This window comes from Peromyscus leucopus, chromosome 2 (assembly GCF_004664715.2).
Source record: "Peromyscus leucopus breed LL Stock chromosome 2, UCI_PerLeu_2.1, whole genome shotgun sequence".
Lineage (NCBI taxonomy): Eukaryota > Metazoa > Chordata > Mammalia > Rodentia > Cricetidae > Peromyscus > Peromyscus leucopus.
In genome coordinates, this window is record NC_051064.1 from 3831871 (window position 1) to 3856135 (window position 24265).

Genomic DNA, 24265 nt, shown 5'->3' on the forward strand with positions numbered 1-24265 from the left:
TGAGACTTTTGATACTAGTAATGAGATAGACACAATTATTTTCCCCTTATAAATGAAAAAAGGAGGCTACAAGTTCAAGATTTCTGTTCACAGCTCGTAAATGTGAACCCAATTGTGAAAAATCACATATTATGTTAAATTAAGTTGCTGAAAGTAAAAAAAGTAAAGTTTCAACGCTGGTAACAAACACAGCACGCTATGAGAGCCATTGCCTAGGATTTGGGGGAACTCACACCCCATCCTTCTCACTGCTCTAACACATTCCATTATGTTCTTTGTCCTTTGTCGGATTCTAGGGAAATCATTCAGGTGAAGGTCTTAGTTTGTCAATTCTAGAAAGCAAATGCAAGAAACTTGAGAGGAGAATTTGTCCTCTGCTTATATAAACTGTTAAGAAAAGAAAGCAAACAACCGTAGAGAACAGTGGGTGGCCACTTTCAAACCATGCTCCAGTACAAGAGAAGCAACAGAGACCCAGTAGCAATTGTCAAGGATGTATTAGCACATTATCGCTTGATCCATTTAGAAAGAGAATTGTAGCCATTTAATCATAGTGTGTCACCTATGCTAAGATGCATCTTTATTATAAAGATTTTAAAATGCAAAATGTGGCATCTTAGAAACAATAAATTAGAGCAGATTATCTATAAACAATTTATCTATACAAATAAGAATAGATGATAATTTATGACAAGGACTGTGATTCTGTGGTTTATACTTTAACGTGAAAATTCTTACAACGATTTGTCTTACCACAGGCTTAGAATAGGTAGATACAAGATTAGCAGATACGAGGACATAAATATGCCAGTATAACTATTGCCATAGATATACATAACCTCATTTGTTATTCTTGTACAAAACGATTCCAGTTGGTGGAATACAGTATTAGTATCACATATTGTCTCTGCAATACCAATACTGGATGTAAGTTATACATATTCTATAAAAGAACATTTTAGTTGTACTAGGGAAGAAGTTTTCCATCAATTAATTGTATAGCTTGATAATTTTATGCACGTGTGTAATGCATTCAGATTACCTTCACCTTCTATAGCCCCCACCATCCCAGCCAACTTCACTTCCTCCCAACAGCTATCTTTCCCATGTTCGTATCTTCATGGTTTGTTTCATAACTGAGGGAATTCAACTCGGGCCATCCGTGTGATCAGGGGCGTGAAACTGCCCAGTGGAGACTCGTGTGCTCACCTGTGGGTAGACATCTGAAGATAATGACTCAGCCTCTCCTAGAGTTTCCCATGAGCCCCAGGTTCAGTAGCAATTGGTAGGTCTCTATTAGCTCCTCTCCCATCCATGACTGGCTTTTCACAGGTCCCTTCGTGTAGAGGTCCAACACAGGCAACCATAGCCGCCATATGTTCATGACGGCAGTGCTTGTGTGTGGCCTAGAAAAGTGCATTTCACCACCCTTCTCTTTTGGTTCGTGGTTTGTTTTTTGTGTTTTTTTAAACCCCATCTCCTGTGATATTCCCATAGCCTTAGACAGGGTAATATACATATTCTGTCTAGGGCTAAACACTCAGCTATCTTTTATCATAGTATTTTCAGCAACCAAGAGTCTCTGCATTTACAACCATTCACTGTGAAAAGATTTTCTGATTAAAGCTGAATGTCATTCATCTCCAGCTAGAAGTATAAACATGTAGGAGGTCATTTGAATCTGTGCCAATTACCTGAGCAACAGAAGTAAGTTTCCCTCTAGGGCCTGTGACCTCACCAGCCTTGGGATCATGACCCACTTTACATTATCAAGCTCACAATACCTCCTGCAGAGTAAACCTTCAATCCAGGCAGATAGTTTTGCACACAACATAGTGAGTGGAGTAGCCAGGTCTGGCTTGGTGGGTCGGTGTTATATTTCATTAGACTGAAGGCTGCATAGACCTGCATGGTACCTTCTGTTATTATGAAAGCTGTTCCGCTGGATGGGAGATTCCAGTTACATTCCACCTTGGTTTTTGTATATCTTGTAACCAAACTGTGTGGTGGCTTCAGTAATAGAGTCTTATTTAGTTCTGTTATTGTTTATGGGACCTTAGATACCTTTCAGACCAACAACCCATAAGAAGATATCACACCCATGGAGCTGGAGTTTTTGTTTATTAACCCCAGGATTCTAGGACCAGCACAAACTAGCAAATAAAATATTGGTCTTACAACACTTCTTTTTAATGAAATTTTAATTGGCTTACAAAATAGTCATGTTATACCTGTGACATGAGGGAATTCCACTCCTCAAGTTTAAGGAATTCTGCACTGACTTTCATACTCGCCATACCAGTTACATTCCCACCAAGAATGAGAAAGAGTTACCCTTTTGCTGCCTCTTCCCCAGCATTTGCTGTCATTTGTTTGTCTTATTGTCCTTTAATTTAATATTTGACTTTATGTTGTGTAGGGATATTTTGCTTGCATAGATGTTTGTGCAGCACATGCATGCCTGATTCTTGCGATTGCCAGAACAAAGCGTCAGATCCCTAAAACTGGAGTTATAGATGCTTGTGAGCTGCCCTGTGGGTGCTGGGAATTGAACCCAGGTCCTCTGGAAGAGCAGCCAGTGCTCTTCATCTCTGAGCCCCTCATTTGATTTCTTGATAATAACTATCCTCATGGGGTGAGATAGAAATTTTGATTTTCACTTAGGAAAAGAAATTTAATGTCCCTTTCCCTTCCAAATAAAGACTGTAAGCTTTGCAGCTCAAATGGAAAAGCATCCGGGCAGTTGGGAGTCAAGGAACACCACAAAGTCACTGTAAGTGTAGCAGCTTACAGCCCTGCTCCAGGGAAAGGTTTGTCCAACTCTTCCCCAGCAGGGAGGGTTTCGGGGGGGGGAGTTGTTACAGATCTGGAGGGTAACCACTCCGCTCTGGTAGGGGAAGGTTTCCCTGGCAAAAGGGTTACAGTTCTGCTCTGCTCTGCTCTGCTCCACAACATCTTCAGGGAAAGTTGTTACTTCTCTGCTCCACTCTCCTCTGGCAAAAGAAGGTCTTCCCCCAAACTGCACTCAAGAGATTTATTGGGAGGGAGGAATCCAGGAAACTGACCTCCTCTGCCATGGTGAAGATTTTCAGGGTGGGAATTGGTTGGATTTCAATCCCTGAGCTTGTCCAAGCTCAGGGATTGGCTAAATGTTGTGCTCAGGGATTGGTTGGTTTCATGCTCAGGGACTGGTTGGTTTTCATGCTGAGGGACTGGTTGGGTTTTATGTTGACTTGGTAAGGGGCAGAGTGTGTTTCTTTGGCTCTAGCTTCAGGGCCAAAGTGTGTTTCTTTCACTGGCCTATTTTAACATTTTTACTTTGGTTTCAGGGTCAGGGTATGTTTCTTTGGCTGGCCCTTTACCCTATAAAGAGTACTGTTCTAATTGGGAATAACAGAGAATATAGTACATGAGGATAGAAAAACAGCATTGTCATTAAACGTATGATTATTAATTTCCTTGTTAGAATTTTAGCTTTTGCTTTCTTTTCTTTACAAAGCTCAGTCTCACCTACATGAATTATACTTCTTGTTATGTATTGGGGCTTTAGAAACAACTGGGATTCTTCCTGCACAGTCCTTTGGTGAAGCTTTAATTGGTGTTGCCATAACACAGTGAATTATCAAGTAGTATGTTACTGTAACTCCACCATTTTCTAATTTTAGAGGCCTTATCGAGATAGCTAATGGTTAACAATGAAGCTGAGACTTTAAAAAACTTGAAAAGCATCCATTGCACAATAAACAATGAATGATACAATACAAGACTCAATTTCTCAGCCAGGATCAAAGGAAGGATGTCAAGTCTGCCCACCATGAAGCATTGATGATTTTATGTTTGTAAGCACATAAATGTAGCTTGAATCAGCAACTGACTTGTGAAGCATGTCCAGTTACTTGTATTAATATATCATTAATTATTAAAACCTTTACTATATAGCTCCATTGTGTTGCAGAGCATAATGAAACCATCCCAAGATTCAATTCTGTCAATAAACAGTCAAACAATGGTAAAGATTTTTGCTAAATTAAGCAAAGAAATATGAAGCCGTAATGGATCTGTGTAACAAAAGGCTGGCCTCCTGGTGTCCTGCACTGTCCTGTGCTGTGGCATTAAGTGGGGCATCCTCTGGTTCCATTTGGGGAGCAGATGGTGGAGGTCAGTGGTGATGGTAATTTCTGCAAGAAAAGGGGGGGAGGAGGAACAATAGGAACAATGAAGAGACACTTACAGTGGAGAATACCAGTATTTCATTTTAACAATTTAAATTAGTTGATGTCGTCATAGAAGGCAACCTAAGATAGTACAGAAGCACAGTCAACTCAAAGTGTAGAGTTCCTTAAGCACTCTAGACAACAGCTTATCCATCTCTGGTAGAAATAAATTATTTCAGAAAAATTTCCAAATTCTAAAATTCTCATCAGTTGTTTTGAGATTTTTATCCATAGACTTTAAAACATCAAGAAAAGTGAAACACAGAGAGAGAGAGAGAGAATGAGAGAGAGAGAGAGAGAGAGAGAGAGAGAGAGAGAGAGAGAGAGAGAGAGAGAGAGAGAGGAGGGAAAGGCAGAGAGACACACAGAGAAATCTTCAATTTCTTTTCAACTGAATTGGTTTTTTTTTTTTTTTTGGTTTTTTGGTTTTTTGAGACAGGGTTCCTCTGTATAGCTTTGCACCTTTCCTGGAACTCGCTTGGTAGCCCAGGCTTGAATTGGTTTTTAAAATCCTGTCAAAGAAAACATTCTTAAAACATTCTGCTGCATATGACTATTATTAAGTCTTATCCTACTTTCTGAGCTACACACATGCATATATGTATCCATGAGTGCACACACACACACACACACACACACACACACGCACGCACGCACACACGCACGTGCATGCACACACATATTCTTAAATATTTATGTACAAGTACAACCTGCTCAGTCTGCATGACATGTGTTCAGCTGCGTATACACTGAAGATCATGTATGTGTCTGACTTAGCTACATTATGTATCAGTGGTATCAGTGATCCACATCCCTTTTTGATGAAGAGTAAGCAGTAAATACTTTTTCTTCTTCTAAGTTTTGTTTTAAAAATCTAGCCCCTAAAAATAATTCTTAGCTTAAGAAAAAATAACATAAGACGAGATCTGTCAGAGATGATTTTGCGTACAGACTGCAGCTTCGCCATCTGTACTCAACACTGTTGGGCGAAGGCAAGGCACTTCCTAAACCCATCTCTTCCCTTTTTGCAGCACACAAGTCCTGGTGACCTTCACACTAACTTGATGGACAAGACACCAGCAGATCCTCCCCCATACAAGCAATGCCTGAAACCCAGTCTATGTTATGTAGTTCTCAACAAGAATAAGGACGTTAGAGAGAGAGATTGCAATGAATGAAAATGAAATATAAAACAATTTTTTCCTTTTGTTTCTATTTTCTCTGGATGTCTTTAAGCATCCCCCCTCTCTATGCTCCTTCATGTTGTTCTGTTTTGTTTTCTGTTAAGTAGTTACCACAGAAGTTAATTGTGTACTCATTTGGGTCTTCTCAAGCTTATTTCTAGTCAGCTTTCTAACTTAGATTATCCCATTCCACTTCTTCTATGTTTTGCCTCTGGGCTTTTTTTTTTTTTTAACCTTTCTTTATTCTATATATCTTTCTTTCCTTCTTACTCCATGGCTGGCTGGGTGGCTGGGTGGCTGGCCCCTGGTGTTCTTCTCTCCTTCTCCTTTTCTCACTCCTCACTCTCTTCCTCCAAAGCCTAGAATTCTCCTCCTACTTATTCTCTCTGCTTGCCAGCCCTGCCTGTTTCTCTCTCCTGGCTAGCCATTGGCCATTCAGTTCTTTATTAGACCAATCAGGTGTTTTTGACAGGTGAAGTAACACAGCTTTACAGAGCTAAACAACTGCAACATAAAAGAATGCAACACATCTTTGTATCACTGAACTAATATTCCACAGCATAAATGAATGTAACATATCTTAAACTAATATTCCACAACAGTGGAAGTCTACACTTTTTGCAAGCTTCAACCCACAAGGGATGAGATATCCTGCCTGAAACTATTACGTCTTTGAATATTAATATAACACAAGGACATATAATTAAGTGTACTCTGTGGGAAAACTAAACAATCTTGTCACTTAGGTTAAGGAATACATTACTAACGGCACTAGAGCCCTCTCCACCCCTCTTCATGCACCCTCCTCCCCACTCTATACATCTCGACTTTATCATTGCCCACCACTCTAATTTCAGTATCTGAAAATAAATAACATATATGCTGATATATTATTATACTGTTTAGGTTTATATGTTATTGGACTGTTTATTGTATTTTTATATAATTATATAAACTATGTAATTTTCTGTCAATAGGTATTTGGATATTAACACTATACCTAGTTTTTTATATTTATAAATAATGTAGATGTATTTATTATTTCTAGTGAATTCATGTTAACAACTTCTGAAAGGATTATGATTAATAAATGAATTTTTACATTTTCAATTTAACAATCTGTCACAACTCCCTTTACACTGTTGTTTATTAGAAACAAACTCTCCCCCAAGGTTTGGAAGACTTGAATTTGTTCTAACAATACTGTGTTGTTAAATTTCTTAAATTTTGCCAAATGACTAAGTATGAAATTATAGTTATAGTTTTAATATGTTTCTCTGGTTTCTAACAAAATTAAAAATAATTTTTATTTCTATTCAGTACCATGTTTTGTTCATTTCATAATTCATAGATTTATTGGCATCATGCTAATTTTCTATGGTTTCTTTTACATCCTCTTTTGGGATATTTTCTCCAAAACTGTAAATTGGATTTTTTTAAGGTAAATGATTTTATAACATCTTTAAAATAAAAAAACACATTCATCAACAATAAAGCAATTTAGAATTATAACATACATTGGTATAAAATGAAACATGTTTGTGAGAGTTTTTAATTCCTGGCATATCATTCTTGAGACTCGGGAACACTAAATCAGCATTCCCATATAGTCTTAGTTTTCAAAATAAGGGTTTTTTGCACATTATTTTAACAATCTCCACACTCTAAAATTCACATAGCTTAGATTGCTGCTTAAATAATAAAATCCATTAAGTAGTTAATGAAAGAGACATTTAAAATTCAGGCTTCCCAGCAAGGCAATGACTCCTCATGGAGTCACATGTGGACACTGTCCATTTAAGGACATTATTTCACAATGAAAATATTAAGCAGACCCCCTTCCCTGGGCTCCATATCTTGACACATACCTCCTGCTGCTTTGCCAGAGGCCAAGTGGATTCTAGGAACCCTAGAGGTCTTGTAGGCCATAAAAAAAAAAAAAAAAAAAAAAAAAAAAAAAAAAAAACACTGGAGATACCCTACTGGACCTGAAGACTCAATAGTCACCAGAACCCTGGCTACATAGGCCAGAAGACCAAATAGGAAACAGAAACCAAAGAACCAAACACCCATCCAACGAAGACAAACACAGGAACCAACACCTAGACCTAGAAGCATCACAAATTCAGATGGCTGAACACCAGTTTAAGAACACAATCAAGCTGGGCGGTGGTGGCACACGCCTTTAATCCCAGCACTCAGGAGGCAGAGGCAGGTGGATCTCTGTGAGTTTTAGGCCAGCCTGGTCTCCAAAGCAAGTTACAGGAAAGGCGAAAAACTACACATAGAAACCCTGTCTTGAAAAACAACAACAAAAAAGAACATAATCAATACCAAAAAGAGCAATATGGCACCACCAGAGCGCAGGTGTCCTATGACAGCAAAACCTGAACAATCCAAATTAGCTGAAGCACAAGAAAATTACTTTAAAATCAACTTTATGAAGATAAAAGAGGTTCTTAAAGAGGAAATGAAAAATTTCCAAAGAAATTTGACAAACAATCAACAGACACTGAGGAAATCCAAAGAATCATTAGGTCACACTTCAAAAACCTGTACTCCACAAAAGTGGAAAATCTGAAAGAAATGGACAATTTTCTTGATATATACCACTTGTCAAAGTTAAATTAAGATCAGATGGACAACTTAAATAAATCTATAGCCTCTAAGTAAATAGAAGCAGTCACTAAAAGTCTTCCAACCAGAAAACAAACAAACAAGCAAAATAAATAAATAAATAAATAAATAAATAAATAAATAAATAAATAAAACAAAAAACCCTAGGGGCAGGAGGTTTTAGTACAGAATTCTACCAGACTTTCAAAGAAAAGCCAGTACTCCTCAAATTTTTTCACTTAATAAAAACAGATGCAATATTACCAAATTCTTTTAATGAAGCCACAGTTACCCTGATAACAAAAACCACACAAAGACTCAACAAAGAGAATTGCAAAATAATTAATTTCTCTCATGAACATGAAAGCAACATACTGGCAAACAGACCAAGAATACATCACACAGATTATCCACCATGACCAAGTAGGCTTCATCACAGGGATGGTTCAACATATGAAAATCTGTCAGTGTAATATACCATATAAACAAACTGAAAGAAAAATACCACATTATTATCTCATTAGATGTTGAAAAGGCCTTTGACAAAATTCAACACTCCTTTACGATATAAGTGAAAGACATGTATGGTGAGAGCCTCAAAGCTTTGAGGAAAGAAATTGAAGAAGACATCAGAAGACAGAAAGATCTCCCATGCTCCTGGATTGGTAGGATTAACAGTAAAAATGGCCATCTGTAGTGGGTAGCCATTCCAACTTGGTTCTGGAAGTTCCAACCCCCATTGAGACTCTGGCAACTGTCACGCCTACGAGGCGGGGCGAGGGGAGGCGCCTGGGGACCCGAGAGCTGGATGGGCCAGCGCTCGCTCTGGGCGCTCTCGTGCCGGGACGCTGACCAGTGCAGATTGACTGTGTAGAGCTCCGGAGAACACCGTTGGACTGCATTACACCTTCCCCAGACCCTGCGACCTACCCATTACTTAATTTGTGAGTTTTGCCATTAAATAAATATCCTTTTAACTACGTGGAGTGGCCAAAATAATTTCTCCAATAGCCATCTTATCAAAAACAATCTACAGATTCAAAGCAATCCTTATCAAAATTCCAACGCAATTCTTTACAGAATTTGCAATAACAACACCCAACTTCACACGGAAATCCAAACAAAAACAAAAAACAAAAAACAAACAAACAAACAAACAAACAAAAAACACCTAGGATCGCTAAAACAATCCTGTACAATAAAAGAACTTCTGGAGGTATCACCATCCTTGATTTCAAGCTGTACTACAGAGCTCAAGTAATAAGAACAAATGATTTTGGCATAAAAACAGACCGGTTGATTGATAGAAATGAATGGACCCTGATATAAACCTACATAACTATGGACACCTAATTTTTGATAAAGAAGCCAGAAATATACAATGGGAAAAAAAAAAGAAAGCATCTTCAATGAATGGTGCTGATCTAACTGGACGTCAGCATGTAGAAGAATGCAAATAGATCCATATCTATCACCCTGAGCAAAACTCAAGTTCAAGTTGATCAAAGACCTCAACATAAAACCTGATAGAAGACAAACTGGGGAATAGCCTTGAAAGCACTGGTAGGGAACAACTTCTGAACGAACAAAATTCATGCAGGAAATAAGATCAACAATCAATAAATGGAACCTCATGAAACAAAAGCTTCTATAAAGCAAAGGACACCATCAAAAGGACAAAATGGCAGTGTACAGAATGGGAAAAGATTTTTACTAATTCCACATCTGACAGAAGGTTGCTTTGCAAAATATATAAAGAACTCAAGAAACTAGATGTCAAAAAACTAAATAATTCAGTTAAAAATGTTGAGAATTCTCAACAAAGGAATCTCAAATTGCCGAGAAACAGTTAAAGAAATGTTCAGCATCCTTAGCAATCAGGGAAATGCATATCAAAATGATTCTGAGATTCTATTTTACCCCTGTCAGAATGACTAAGATCAGAAATACAAGTGACAACACATGCTGGAGAGGATGTGGAGCAAGGGAGGCACTCCTCCACTGCTGGTGGGAATGCAAACTTGTATAGCCACTTTAGAAATCAATATTGTGTTCCCTCAGAAAATTGGGACTCGGCCTACCTCAAGACCCAGCTATACCACTCTTGGCCATACCATACAGACTTGCTCAACTATGTTAGTAGCAGCTTTGGTCATAATAGCCAGAAACTGGAAGCAAACTAGATGTCCATCCACCAAAGAATGGATAAAGAAAATGTGGTATATTAACATAATGGAGTATTACTCATCTGTCAAAACCAACAACATCATAAAATTTGCAGGCAAATAGATGAAACTAGAAAAGATCATTCTGAATAAGGTAACCTGGACCCAGAAAGACAAACATGGTATATACTCACTTATAGGTGGATATTAGCTGTAAAGGGTAACCTTGCTACAACCCAGACCCAAAGAAGCTAAGGAACAAGTAACAAGGAAGGCTCAAGGGGGATACATGAATCTCACTGTGAGGGGAAATAGAATAGACATCACAAGTGGACAGGGTGGAGGGTAGTCTGGATGGGAAGGTGGGCATGAGAACAGGAGGGATCGGGTGAGGGAAAGATGGAGGGAGAGAGTACTGGGAAAGACAACTGGAGTATGTGGCATCTCTGGAATGAACTAGAAACCTAGTGCAATGGAAACTCCCAGAAGTCTATGAGAGTGACTTCTCCATATCTTCAATTGCTAAGGCTCCTAGCAATTGGAGATATGGAGCCTGAATCAGCCATCTCCCGTAACCAGGCAAGACTTGCAGTGGAGGAATTTGGATCGCAACCCAGCCTATAAAATATGCTAGGACAAAGGTGGCACAGAAATTACGGAAGTAGCAAACCGATGACTGGTCCAGCCTAAGGCCCATTCTATGAGAGAGAGGTCACCCCTGACACTACCTGCAGGGCCAGGACCCAGAGGCGGGACAGCCCAGAAACCTACGATGGAACCAAATATAACTGGCAAAAAGGGGGGAAAAGTCAATGAAATGATTCCTGATGACATTCTGCTCTACTCATAGGTCATTGCCTAGCCCAATCGTCATCACCTGCAGCAGCTGGTGGGAGCAGATGCAGAGACCCACAGCCAAACATTAGGAGGACCTCAGGAATCCTGTGAAAAGGAGGAGGGAGGACTATGGGAGCCGGGGGAGGCAGGGAGGGGGGCATGTGCCAGTGGCCATGTCAGAGGAGCAGTGATGGCAGCTGACTTCATGGTGTCAGCCCACCAGGAGATGAATCATTGATTGATAAATCTTGGATATGCAAGGCTGGGAGACCACAGACTCCAGAATGTCTTTTGTTTCTGATGTGCCTTCACATATTTGCAGCCTTCATCTTTCTCTGGTATCTGGTATGGTGTGAATGGGTGTAGGGAGATCCCCACTGCCTGAAATCTCAGGGAAACTTCCCTTTCTACTGGGCAATTTTACCTGTGGATTATTACGAAGATGGCTTCTTCCTAAGCTGTACTGTCTAGTTGATGACAATAATAAAGTTAATTTAAATGTATAAAAAAATGATGATTAAAAAATAAAACAAGTAAATGACACAGCTAGAAGACATGAATTTCTTTTGAGGAGCTATTTAAACTGTGGCTTAAGATAATGATTAAGAAAGACAATTGAATCCTAGTATCCCGGCTAGTTTAAGTTCTTTTAACCTTAATGTTACAAGATGTGTTCACAGGTATAGGAGTGCATCATAGCTGAAAGAAAGCTTTGAAAATAGGATAGACTAAGTTTTTTTTTTCAAATAGCTTTGAGGCCAAAAATCCAAAAAGGCAATCTGAAGTTTTTGAAAGGTACATAGTTGAGTGAAGAACTCTTTAAGGTCAGGGAACAAAAACAAAGTAGCCCTATTATCATTAACTGACATGCCTTTATTACTAGAATTGGTTGGTGACCAAAAATGATGATTAATTCCTTATACCTATTTCTGCCCTCAATCTCTTGATATAAAACATATCAATAAAATAACAATTGATAAGTCGGTATGCACCCTAAAGATTTAAAGTAGAGCTCACTGATTGTTTTTCATATATAAAAATTTAGATTCGTGGGTTTTTTTTTTTTTTGTTTTGTTTTTTTGTTTTTTTTTTTTTTTTTTTTTTTTTGGTTTTCCGAGACAGGGTTTCTCTGTGTAGCTTTGCGCCTTTCCTGGAACTCACTTGGTAGCCCAGGCTGGCCTTGAACTCACAGAGATCTGCCTGGCTCTGCCTCCGGAGTGCTGGGATTAAAGGCGTGCGCCACCACTGCCCAGCTCGATTCATGGTTTCTTTAAGATTCCTTATAAGATTAACTTTCAAGATAAGTAAAAAAGGGACTGGCCCTTTCTTTGTAACCATAAAACACAGCCTGCCAGTAAAAGACCTGACTGAGAAGAATAGCTTGCTTATTTACACTGTTAATCTATAACTATATATGTGGGTTCTTGGGATACTTTGTTTTTCACCTGTAACACATAAAATGTTTAATCATGTAAAGGATATAGTAAACATGCTGTTTTACTTGTATTCATCATAATCATTCACTTGAAAAATAGAATGTAACCGTATTGTAGTTTTTATATTGCCTGAAAGACTTTGCTAAGGTATATAAGGTGTAAGGGAAAGAATAACCATAAAGTTAGAAGCAGTTAGAAGGAAAACATCAAGAATAAAGACAGAGTTAGAAGGAAAACAACAGAAGGGACATTTCTGGATAGAAATAAGAATAGAGAATAGAGAATGCAAAAGAGAAATAAAGAAAAGGTTTGAAGGAAACCAGCATGTGGTGTGTGAGTGTCTTTTTCCTAACCCCCTCATATAAAAAAGTCATAGTAGGCCAACTCCATGGATTCCCTTTGAGCTCTGTGATTCTGGAAGCTGGCTCCCAGATAGTGAAAGCCAAGGACACCACAAGAAAATCCAAGGAATCAACTAACCTAGACTCACAGGGGCTCACAGAGACTGAACCACCAACCAAAGAACCTGCATGAGACTGACTTAGGCCCTCTGCACATATGTTACAGTTGTATAGCTTGGTCTTCTTGTGGGACTCCTAATAGGGAAATCAGGAGTTGTCTCTGACTCTGTTACCTGCTTTTAGGACCCTTTCCTCCTACTGGGTTGCCTCGTCCAGCCTTGACAGGAGAAGAGATGCCTACTCCCACTGAAACTTGATATGTCCTGGCTAACTGATATACATGGGAGGACCACACTTTTCTGAAGAGAAAGGAGGAATGAATGGGGTGGGTGAGATTGGGGAGACTTATAAGGGAGAAGGAAGGGAGAGGAAACTGAGATACAGCAGGGGAAAATATTAAATAATTAATTTTAAAAAGTTATACCCAGAATTTTAAAGATGAAAAACAATGAGAGTGCTTCAGATTTCATTGTTGGGGTGCTTCTCTTCTCTGTCTACGTGTAATCCTCAATACTTACCATCTAATTGCCCAGAAATACCATTGTTTCAATCTTTTTTGAAGGGGTTGTTAAAATGCATAATTATTTGTCAAAAAATATCGATTTCCAATAGTTTGTAGGTACTCCCTTTAATGTGGAAAAGTGAAATTTCGGTTTATTTTATTCTCTTATAGGTGATACTTCTTTAAACTCTAGATTAGTCTACTTTGACTTGCAGAAGATTCCATTTCTATTTGGTTATTCCTCTTGGTATTTGCTTACTTTTAAAAAATGTACTCATGCATATATGTATGTTTAAAAATGCATGTATATACAGATAGATACAAATTTAGAAATTCTCCTTGCATTTGACACTTTCTGAATTTGTATCTATAAGCAATGATTTCAATACCTGAGCTTGAAATTGCTGTTTGTTGTGTTTCTGCTTGGATTTTACTATGGTTACACATTCATTTTTTATTAAGTAGGCTAGAGATGAATATGAAGAGCTAAGCTAAAATGGTCCCTTCCAGAGGTTTTCTAGGTTTCTGCTACTGTTAGGATATTCCAACAGACTGTGCTTACTAACGTTTAACTTTGAGGTTTTCAGTTTCTTTGGGGTCCCAGGCTTTACAAATCAGAATCCTGGACTGATATGAGGTAATACATTCTGAGAAGCCACTCTCCACTTCCCCACCTGTTGCTGTCACCAAAATAGGTAAGTTTCCATGCCTATCAATTTTTTTCCTTGATTGGTTGGTAGATGGTTGGTTGGCTAGTTGGTGTTCTGTTGTTTTTTTGCTAATGCTGTGACCTCAACCCAGGGCCTTATGGAAACCAGTAGGCAAAAGTACATTAGAACTTTTTGGCATCTCCAGCCCTTGTTTTATGGAAGCAAGGCTTTCTCCATAGCCTAGGCTGGTGTCTTAGGTAGGGTTTCACTGCTGTGAAGAGACACCATGACCACAGTAGCTCTAATAAAGGAAAGCATTTAACTAGGACTGCCTTACAGTTCAGAGGTTTTGTCTGCTATCATCATGGTGGGAAGCACAGTGGCACGCAGGCAGACATGGTGCTAGAAAAGGACCCAGGAGTTCTATATCTGGATCAGCAGGCAGCAGGAAGAGAGAGACACTGGTCCTGGCTTGAGCATCTGAAACCTCAAAGTCCACCTCCAGCAACACACTTTCTCCAACAAAGGCACACCTGCTCCAACAAGGCCACACCTCCTAAGAGTGCCACTCACTCCCTGGTGACCAAGTATTCAAATGTATGAGTCTATGGGTACCATTTTTATTCAAAGCACCACAGCTGGCTTCACACTTATAATCCTCTTGTTTCCCCCTTCTAAGTTCAAGGATTATAGAGTTCTTACCACATTAGGCTAGTCCTGATTTCTGATAGTATTTCAGTTTGAACTGGAGGCCTTCTGAGAGGCAAGATTAAGAGGAGATTTCTTTTAGATGTAGTTTCTCCTACTTCCACACACCAAAGACTTAATGTACCAATTCCTATTCAGCTTCAGCATGTTTCTTCTCACCAAGCTAAAAGAAGAGCCCTAGATTTATTTCATCTTACAATTAAGTTCTTCTGAATCACTGAGGGATCCTATGTCTCCACATATGCATAGTGAATCTGAAAGAAATAAAATTGTGCTTTTAATGCAGTTATACTTCCAACACTATGTTCCATATGAAAATTGTGTGTGTGTCTGTGTGTGTGAAATGAAAGGCAGAAACACAAAATTAAATAACTTTTTAAATTTCTCACTGCTTCAAATATAAAGGAAAATATAAAGAATAATATAAAACTAACAACCAAGTCTAAACTACACAGATACTGTATAAATTCTTCCATATGTGCCTCAGTTTTATTTTGAACTAATACATATTAACTGTTGTTGTTTGTTTCTTACTCTTTTAGGGGACCCACCACCCAGCTCCCAAATAAATCACATATGGAGGCTTATTCTTACTTATGAATGCCCGGCCTTAGCATAGCTTCTTTCTTGCCAGCTTTTCTTAACTTAAATTATCCCTTCTACCTTTTGCCTCTAGGGTTTTTTTCCTGTTCTCTTACTGCTGTACCTTACTCTCACTCCATGGCTTGCTGTGGGTGCAGCTGGGGGGCTGGCCCCTGGAGTCCTCCTCCTTCTCTGGCTGCTCAATCTTAGCTCTGTCCTCCCACTTTTCTCCTTCTTTACACACTCTCTGCCTGCCAGCCCCACCTATCCCTTCCCCTGCCTTGCTATTGACCAGTTCTTTATTAAACCATCTGGAGTTTTACACAGGCACAGTAACACAGCTTCAAAGAGTTAAACAAATGCAACACAAACAAAAGTAACACACCTTAAAATAATATTCTACTACAGTTAACAAACTTAATTAGTTTGAATCACAGCTAATTGAAGAGTGGACAATTATTCATGCATTCTTTCAATTAACATAAGCTGACTCAAAATTAAATATTATATTCCATGCTTAGCACTAGAGATTCAAAGATAAATTACATGATTTAAAACACTTATGTTGATGTCAATACTGGAACTATGCCTTTTAAAATAATATTTTACTATGACTATGTTATTGATGATTCAATCTAGTTCCATAAACATTTATTGAGCACCAAGTAAAAATCTTGCAGTGAAAATAAAGCAGAATAAAATGGTATAATTATGAGAAACCTGCTTTATTACCTACCAACATTGTATATCTAAAAAGAATTGACTCATTTGGGAGTATTACCCCTGACTTTCACCTCAATTTTGATTATTTATTAATCCTTGAGAAAAAGATCAATATATTGTGAATCCATTTATATACACTCAATATTGTTAGATAAAGTATAATTATGGAATTACTATAACATAAAGAAGTACCAGATAGAACTATGATACTTAGAGATGAGCTATGTCTCTCTCATTTCCTGTACTATACTGAGCAAGTAGATATAATAGTATTCCTTTCCATATGAATGAAATATTTTTAAATTTGTTGAAGAGTCTCAGTAAATCCAATGAAAATAATTATTATTCCCCTTGGCTGGAAGTGGAAAGTACACTAAAAGTGGTAGCCTTCATATCAGAGTTCTTGGAATTTCTCCAATTGTATTAGCAATTGATCATCTTAATTGTATGGTCCATTAGTTGAAATTTTCATCAAAAACTATCATGTAAGATTCCTTCCAGTTCTGATCCATTCATTGTAAGGTCAAAGATTTCCTGCTCATTGTGAAATAAAACTAAATATATCAAGTCAAAGTGTTTTTTGGTTCACTAAATAAGCAACCTCAAGTCAGTCACTGAATGGCATTCAAAAAATATTTCCACAGACAATGCCTCCAATACTTGCAGAAATTTTATAATGCAAAAATAGTTCTGTTAAAGGTCTGGACTCCTTCAAGAAGTTGAAAAACCCTGCATCAATCATTGAGATTCTATTTTCTGTGATGTATGTGCTGGCCCACAGTGTTGACACATGTCTAACTGATAATAATCATGAGTATCATTCTAAATAAAAAGATGAGTTAAAGCCAACTTCATGGTTAACAGAAATCTTTTAGGACAGAAGCATCATTAACAGAAGGTACTTTATGGTATTTGCTTAAACACAATTCTTATGCAAATGTGTTTAGATAACCAAATATTTAATACATCAATTTCATATTCGTTTTTTACTCAAACATTAACATTTTTGAACACTTATTATGTTATCCATGCTGCTACACCAATTTAAGTAACAGACACCCTACATCCTCAAGACATTGGTGACCTCACCTATGCTAATACTTTTTCAACAAATTTAATGAAAGTTTATCAAGTTTTATTGTCTATCTGAGACTTTATTTCTTCATTTTCTTCCAAATGGTACTACAAAATAATTACTCAGAATTCCTGCTGAAATCCAAAGACCATGTATGTCTATATCTCAAATTTTATTGACTTTGTCAAAAGATTGAATTAACTTAGAATATGGGTATGTCAGCCCAACACTTATAAATCACACATATTTTCACAAATTACCTGGATGATAAGTATTGAGTACACATTGGCAGATTTAAAAATTATAGCTACTAACTCTCTCTGAAATAAAATGGTAACATTGAGTATCTGTTTCCCATCTTCCTATATTTCATTTTCAGATGTACCCCCAGCCTTACAAACTACCAAGAAAATTCTAAATGTATAACCAAGTTCTTATGCTAGCTAATCTCCTCTTCTTTGTTTAAGGATGGCTCCTAAGTTTCTCTAAATGATGTTTTACTCAACCTAAGAGTCTTAGTTTTCCTCTTTTCCCATTTCTGTGATCAAGGTCCCTGACAAAAGCAATGTATGGGAGAAAATGTCTAATTTGCTCACAAATTTTAGGTTACTCTCCATCACAAAAACTTGAAGCATCTAGCCATATAACATCCACAATAAAAAGAAGAGAACAATTAATGCATGCATGCTAATGCTCAGCTTGTCCTCTCCTATATAATGTAAAAGATCCTGTGCTTAGTGATGTTGCTCAGGGTCCTTCCTACAACTAAGATGGGTCTTCCCAAATAATTTAACTTAATAATGAGAATCTCTGACAGATGCCAAACTTAAACTCTACAATCCCTTATAAGTGTGCCTAGAAGGCTGCCTCCTATGTGTCAGCTTGACAATTAATCCATCTGTTGTCAACATGATAACCATATGCATCACATTGTAGCCATAGGCTTCCACCCCTTGTTTCATAAACTCATTACTATTTCGTAATATAACATACATTCAAACGCAACTTTAAAAGTCCCCAGAGTAATTAATAGTTCCAACACAATTACATGAGCTGTGCTGCCTAACTCTAGGAGAGCACTTTCCTAGGCAGTTGCTTTCAAGGGGCAGGAAACCCATTCAGACTAGGTTTTCTTTTGTTCAAAAGAGCTTAAATCGGCACATAATAGAGCCATAGGTGTGTGGTATTTGACCTTGGGTGGTCCTCCTATTGTCTCAGCACAGCACAGGAGACTTTTCTTCGCCGGGCTCAAAGCAAAAAAAGTTTCATCTTAGCATGGTTGGTCTATTAGCCCAGCCTGGAGAGGAGAAACTGAGCTGAACATGGCCAAGGCTGAAGCCAAATCCTGAGCAGCAGCGAGTAGAATGGAAAAGAGCCCCTGGGAGACTGTGTAAATGGACAGCTCGTTTATTCAGAGGGGGCAAGTGGCACTTACACTCTAGGAAGAATGGCTGGTTGGGTCCATGTGGTCCTTGGTTGGGGCAAGAACATCGCGCTTCATTTGCATACTCGGGTGCAACAGGGGCCAGGGGAAGGTGTGTGAAGATACTTCATTTTGCATCCTCAGGGGCAACAGGGGCCAAGGGAAGAAACATTATAAGGTCATATAGAAAAGAAAGGAAGTGCAGCCCGGGATATTTGGGCCATCAGATAAGCAGCAACCAGTCCCTGTAGCCTTGGAGACCTGTGAGCTTATCAGTCACTCTGGGCATGGAGCACTTCCACACTGGAGCCTAACTGCTGGGGTCTACTGCAAGACAAGGAAAACAGCCAAACTCCTGCTGCTCTTAGGATGAGAAAATCCGGGGTTTTAGGCATGCTTGACCCCTCTAGCCTCAGGCCAGCCTTACATCTCTTTAGTCTTATTGATCCCTTGAACATTTACAGATACTTTCTTAGCACAAGCCTGAGTGCTTTCTTGTCTGAAATCCCCTCCCAATCAAACCAGTCCATTTTCTCTCGATTCAGCTTCACTCAAGGTCTCTGGACACAGGTAGAATAAAGCTACATTCCTTGCCAAAATAATGCCACTAATATCACTTACCTCAGTTCCTGATAAAATTCTTGTTCCCCTTTGAAACCTCATGAGCTCGGGCTCCAATGTCAGTGTTTCTCTCAGTATTCCATTCTCTCTTGTCTTCCATGCCCTTCCCCCAACCTACAATGGCCTACAAAGCTGTAGGCCATTTATGTGTTTATAGCATTTAATGACTTTTCTAGCCCCAAGTTCCAAAATCCTCATTCCTCCTGCAAGCAGTTCTGAATGCCTAAAACTATATGGAGGGGTTCATCACAGCAATGAAATCACTTCTTGGCACTGATTTCTGTCTTAGTTTCTTGTCCTGTTTCTATAATAAAATGTCACTACTAAACCTACTTAAAAAAGAAGGGTCTGATTTGAATCATAATCCCATAGTACAGACAATCACTGGGGAGAAGCAAGGCAGCAGGAACTTGAAGCAGTTGGTCACATTTCAGCCACAGTCGGGAGCAGAGAGATAAGTGAGTGAATGCATGCCTACTAGTGCTCAGCTTGCTCTCTCCAAAAACTGCTCAGGGAATGTGCTATCCACAATGAAAAGGGGTCCTCCCACACCGGCTCTTACTACCTGTCTTTTGGTTTCACGTCTGCATTTATTCTGAACCTCTCATCTGAACATCACCTCCTTTCCACAAATGACAGTGGACATTCGAGTAGTCCTACTTCTCAATTCTACATTAACGCCTTTAGCTTGAATGCATGGTCATCTCTTAATGTCCCCATGCCTTGAACAAAGTAACAAAATAAATGAAATACAAAAACTTTGATATTTCACATACATCTTTCTTATTGCACATCTTCCACTGTTCTGTGTTATCCCATTTTACATCTTTGATTAAATATGAAGACTATTAGTTGTTCATTTGTATCAATATAATTCTTTTAAAATTATATCTTACTGGATTCTTTCTGCCTTACTGGACTGCATATATGTATATACATATATATATATATATATATATATATATATATATATGCTTTTTTCTTATATTCGTTCTCATTAGAATCAGTTGCATTTGTAGAGTTTGATATTCATTTCAAAAGACTCATGGCCCCTTAGCTCATCCTCCCTTTTAGTGGGTCAAGCACTGGAATCAAATCTCTTGTGGTGGAAGCTTTAGAGATGAGACTACTTAAGTCAAATCATTTTATACAACTCTGGCTGGCTGGAAAGAGAAATGAAGCAGTTTCCTGGAATGAACTGTTTAAAGAGGAGAAGCTCTATGGCATTCAATCTACTTCCTAATCCTATTAGTCCCAGGAAAAAGAGATAAAAGGACCATTAGGGTAGTGTGGATATGTCCTGACCTGGTTATCACAAGCCAGCCTCTGACAGTGGTGGCCTCTTTGTGATCTGCAGAAAAGATGCTGGTGATGCACAGTTACAACAAGGATGAGGTGCGCCAGCAGCCACAAAGACAAAGGGAACAGAATGCTGCTTCGATATTTCTTAAGCAGGACCAAAGGTTTACTCATTGAAACATATTGGAAGGAGTTTAGAGAAATCTCTGTTATCCTAAAAAGGAGATAAGTGGGAACATGGTATTGTTGGAAGTTTTAAAGATCAAAATGAAAACTGAAAAAATATAGAATTATTATCATATAAACATAATAAGGTAGTTCTATGGTCATGTCTTTGGGTTTCTGAATCTAGGAACTACTTGTATTCAAAGTGTGTGTGTGTGTGTGTGTGTGTGTGTGTGTGTGTGTGTGTGTGTGCCTGTGTGTGTGTAAAAAGGAAAACAAAGGAATAGGCCTTTTATAACTGCAAGCATTAAACTTGGTTTCTAATTTCTTGTTTTGCTAACAAGTTGGATCCAAGGCATACAGCTGCTTGTCCCCTTTAGTTTGCCTCTGCCACTTTGTATTACTCTTCCTCCAACAACCTCCATTTCTGTCTTGGCTCTTTCATCTTTCATTTTCTTCAGATGTGGATTAATTTACCTCATCATATATTACATCCCATGGTCATCATTCATGCCCTCCTTGAACTGACAAAAGGGAGCTAAATAAGGGAACATTCCATTTGTTATTCGGATGTATCATCAGAAAATGACAACAAAATTCTTAGATGACACATTTCTGTTATATATCTCATACTTTTCCAATCCTTTTCTACATATTCCAAACCGAGTGTGAGTATTTCTCAGGCTTTTAACTAAAATAAAGTATATAATGTTAGAAAAAGAGAAAGTTGTCACATGACCATTCCTGATATGACAGGGCAATGACAAACAAGAGAAAGGATTCCATCCAAGTTCAACTCGAAATTCTAAGTAATTTATTAGAGTTACTTACAAGACTCTTTTGTTGCTGAATCAACAAATGCCCCACCTCCAGCACATATGATGCATGGATAGTTAAAATGTTGAACCAGTCCCCAATTAACCTTCTGTCTTCTGTATAACTTTAGCATCACCCAAGATTATGTGCAGTGAGAACAGAAATTGTGCTTGGACTCTCAGGGAAAGGTCTGGTGGGCCTTGCTTCACACTCATTTCATGAAGAAATATTAACACAGTTCCACACCATAGACCTCATTGTCTTTGTACTGTCTTGGCTCTTTTATCTTTTGTTTTCTTGAAGAAGACAAGGTCTCCGTGTGAACAAACAGCTCTGTTTCATGATGGAGAGGTGTATGGCAATTGAGAAGGAAAGAGCTAGATTTCAATAGAAGTCATAAGCAATCAGTAAGAAATCTCCCACACCCATCCATGGATAACACACATCAACAAATAAGTATGTGATCAAGTGTGGAGGATGTAAATTCATATATTTTCAGGAAACTAGGAGTTAAAGATATAGGATAAAAGAAACTGAGTAAGATACAGCTAAGCTGAGCTATAAACAGATTTGCTCTTTATAGAATTCTATTTGCAGCTATAAGGATTCCTAGAACCTTTTCTTCTTTTTTAATTAAGAATTTTTATTCATTTTTCATACCAATTACAGATTCCCCCTCTTCCCTCCTCCCACCCCTTCATCCTTCCCCTCACAACCCACCCCCATTCCCTCCTACAAGAAGGTAAGGCCTCCCATGGGAAGTAAGCAAAGCCTGGTACATTCAGTAGAGGCAGATCCAAAGCCCTCTCCCCACCTCCATGCTGTGGTATGTGTCCCACGACAGGTAGTGGGCTCCAAAAAGCCAGTTCATACACCAGGGATGGATCCTGATCCTACTGCCAAGGGGCCCCTTGAACAGATCAAGCTACACAACTCTCAGTTCCAGAGATTCATCCATGCTAATGAATGGACACAATGCTGAGTTTGGTTTCATCAAGTTCATATTGATTCATGTGGGGTTTGATGATCTACAGTGATGGTACTCAACAGCATCTCTCTTGGTTTCCAATGCATGGCTCATATTTCTATATTGTATACAAACCCTCTAGATCTATCTTCATTTCTGATTAATTTGGATCTATTTTCTTCTAATTTTATTTTCTTTTGGTGTCTATCACCTGCTCATCACTATGAATCCTATGCTGGATTAAAAATTGGTTTCTACAAATACAGAGATCCTGAGCCAAGCACTTGGGCCAAGCTTTGGGCCTTTGAAGAGAGCAAGGAAGGATTGTATGGGCTAGAAGAGTCAAGGTAATCACAAAGTTACCCACAGAAACAACTAACCTGGGCTCATAGGAGCTCACAGACTCTGGGCCAACAGCTAGGGAGCCCGCATGGGACTGACCCTCTACATATGTGTGACAGTTGTATAGCTTGGTCTATTTGTGGGACTCTTAGCAGTGGGATCAGGGCCTGTCCCTGGTGCTTGAGCTGGATTTTGGGAGCCTATTTGATAACTGGGTCACTTTGCCTAGCCTTAAAACCAACAGAGAAGCTTAGTCCTACCTCAACTTGATACGCCATGCTTTGTTGACACCCATGGAAGGCCTGTCCCTTTCTGAACAGAAACAGAGGAGGAGTAGACAAGCAGGTACAGAAGGAAGGTGGGAGAGGAAACAGGAGGAGAAGAGGGAGAGGAAACACAGGTTGGGATGTAAATAAATTTAATAAATAGATATAAATAAATAATTGGTTTCTAAAGGGGAGAGATTTGAGCTCATGGTTTAAAAAGTTTGTGTTCCACTGCTCTGGGTGTATGGAGAGAGAGGACATCATGGTAAGGAGCACATTCAAAGCAAAGTTGTTCACTTCCTCCTGCCCAAAGAGCATAGGAACAAGAGGGGAGACAAAATTTCAAAATCACCTCAGAGATCCTGACTCCAGTGACCTCACTTGCTCCAACTGTCCCTACCCTCTTTGATTTCTATGCCTTCCCAGGGATCCCACCAACTTAAGAAAACCCTTGAATATGTGCACTTTTCAAACAGTTAAGGTTCACATCATAAAACTCATACTCAATATCTATGACTACTCTAAAATATTTTTAAAGATTTAGCCAACTCACTTTTCACAAAGTAACTGCTAAGTTTTTAAACCAATGGTGTCCTCATGTCATGAATAATCTCTTGATAAATATAAAAGATTCAGTTCATCCTTGGGAGATGATTCTGTACTGTAGAGTTTTGAGTTATGACTGAAAGACAAAGGCTACTTCTAGTAGAATATTTGTAGCAAGTAATCTTGCTGGGTAGGCTTTGCAGTATAGTGTTAGATATAAATACTATGAGTGAGAAAGCTACTCTTGCTTGTACCTTCAGAGGAAACCCTTTCAACTTTCACCAATGAGTATGACAGTGACTATATTCTTGTCACATGGTTTTCATAACGCCTTATGTTAATTAATCATTGCACAAATTCATTCCCATTTTTAAAATTATCCTTGCCTACAAAATATCAATAATTTTACTATGGTGAATAACATTCTGAATGTGCTTTTGAACTCAGTTTACTATATTACATTATTAATAATTTCACGTGTACGTCCATCAAAATCTCTTTTAGTTTTTTCTCTTTTCTTCTGCTCCTCTTCTGTCCTCCCCTTTTCTCCTCTCTTCTTTTTCTCCCCGTTTACCTTTGCTTTTCCAGGTACTCTAGTTTGGCCACAATGATGGAGAAATAGTAGGTTTGTCAAATGAATTTGAAAATTTCTCTGCCTCTTCAATAA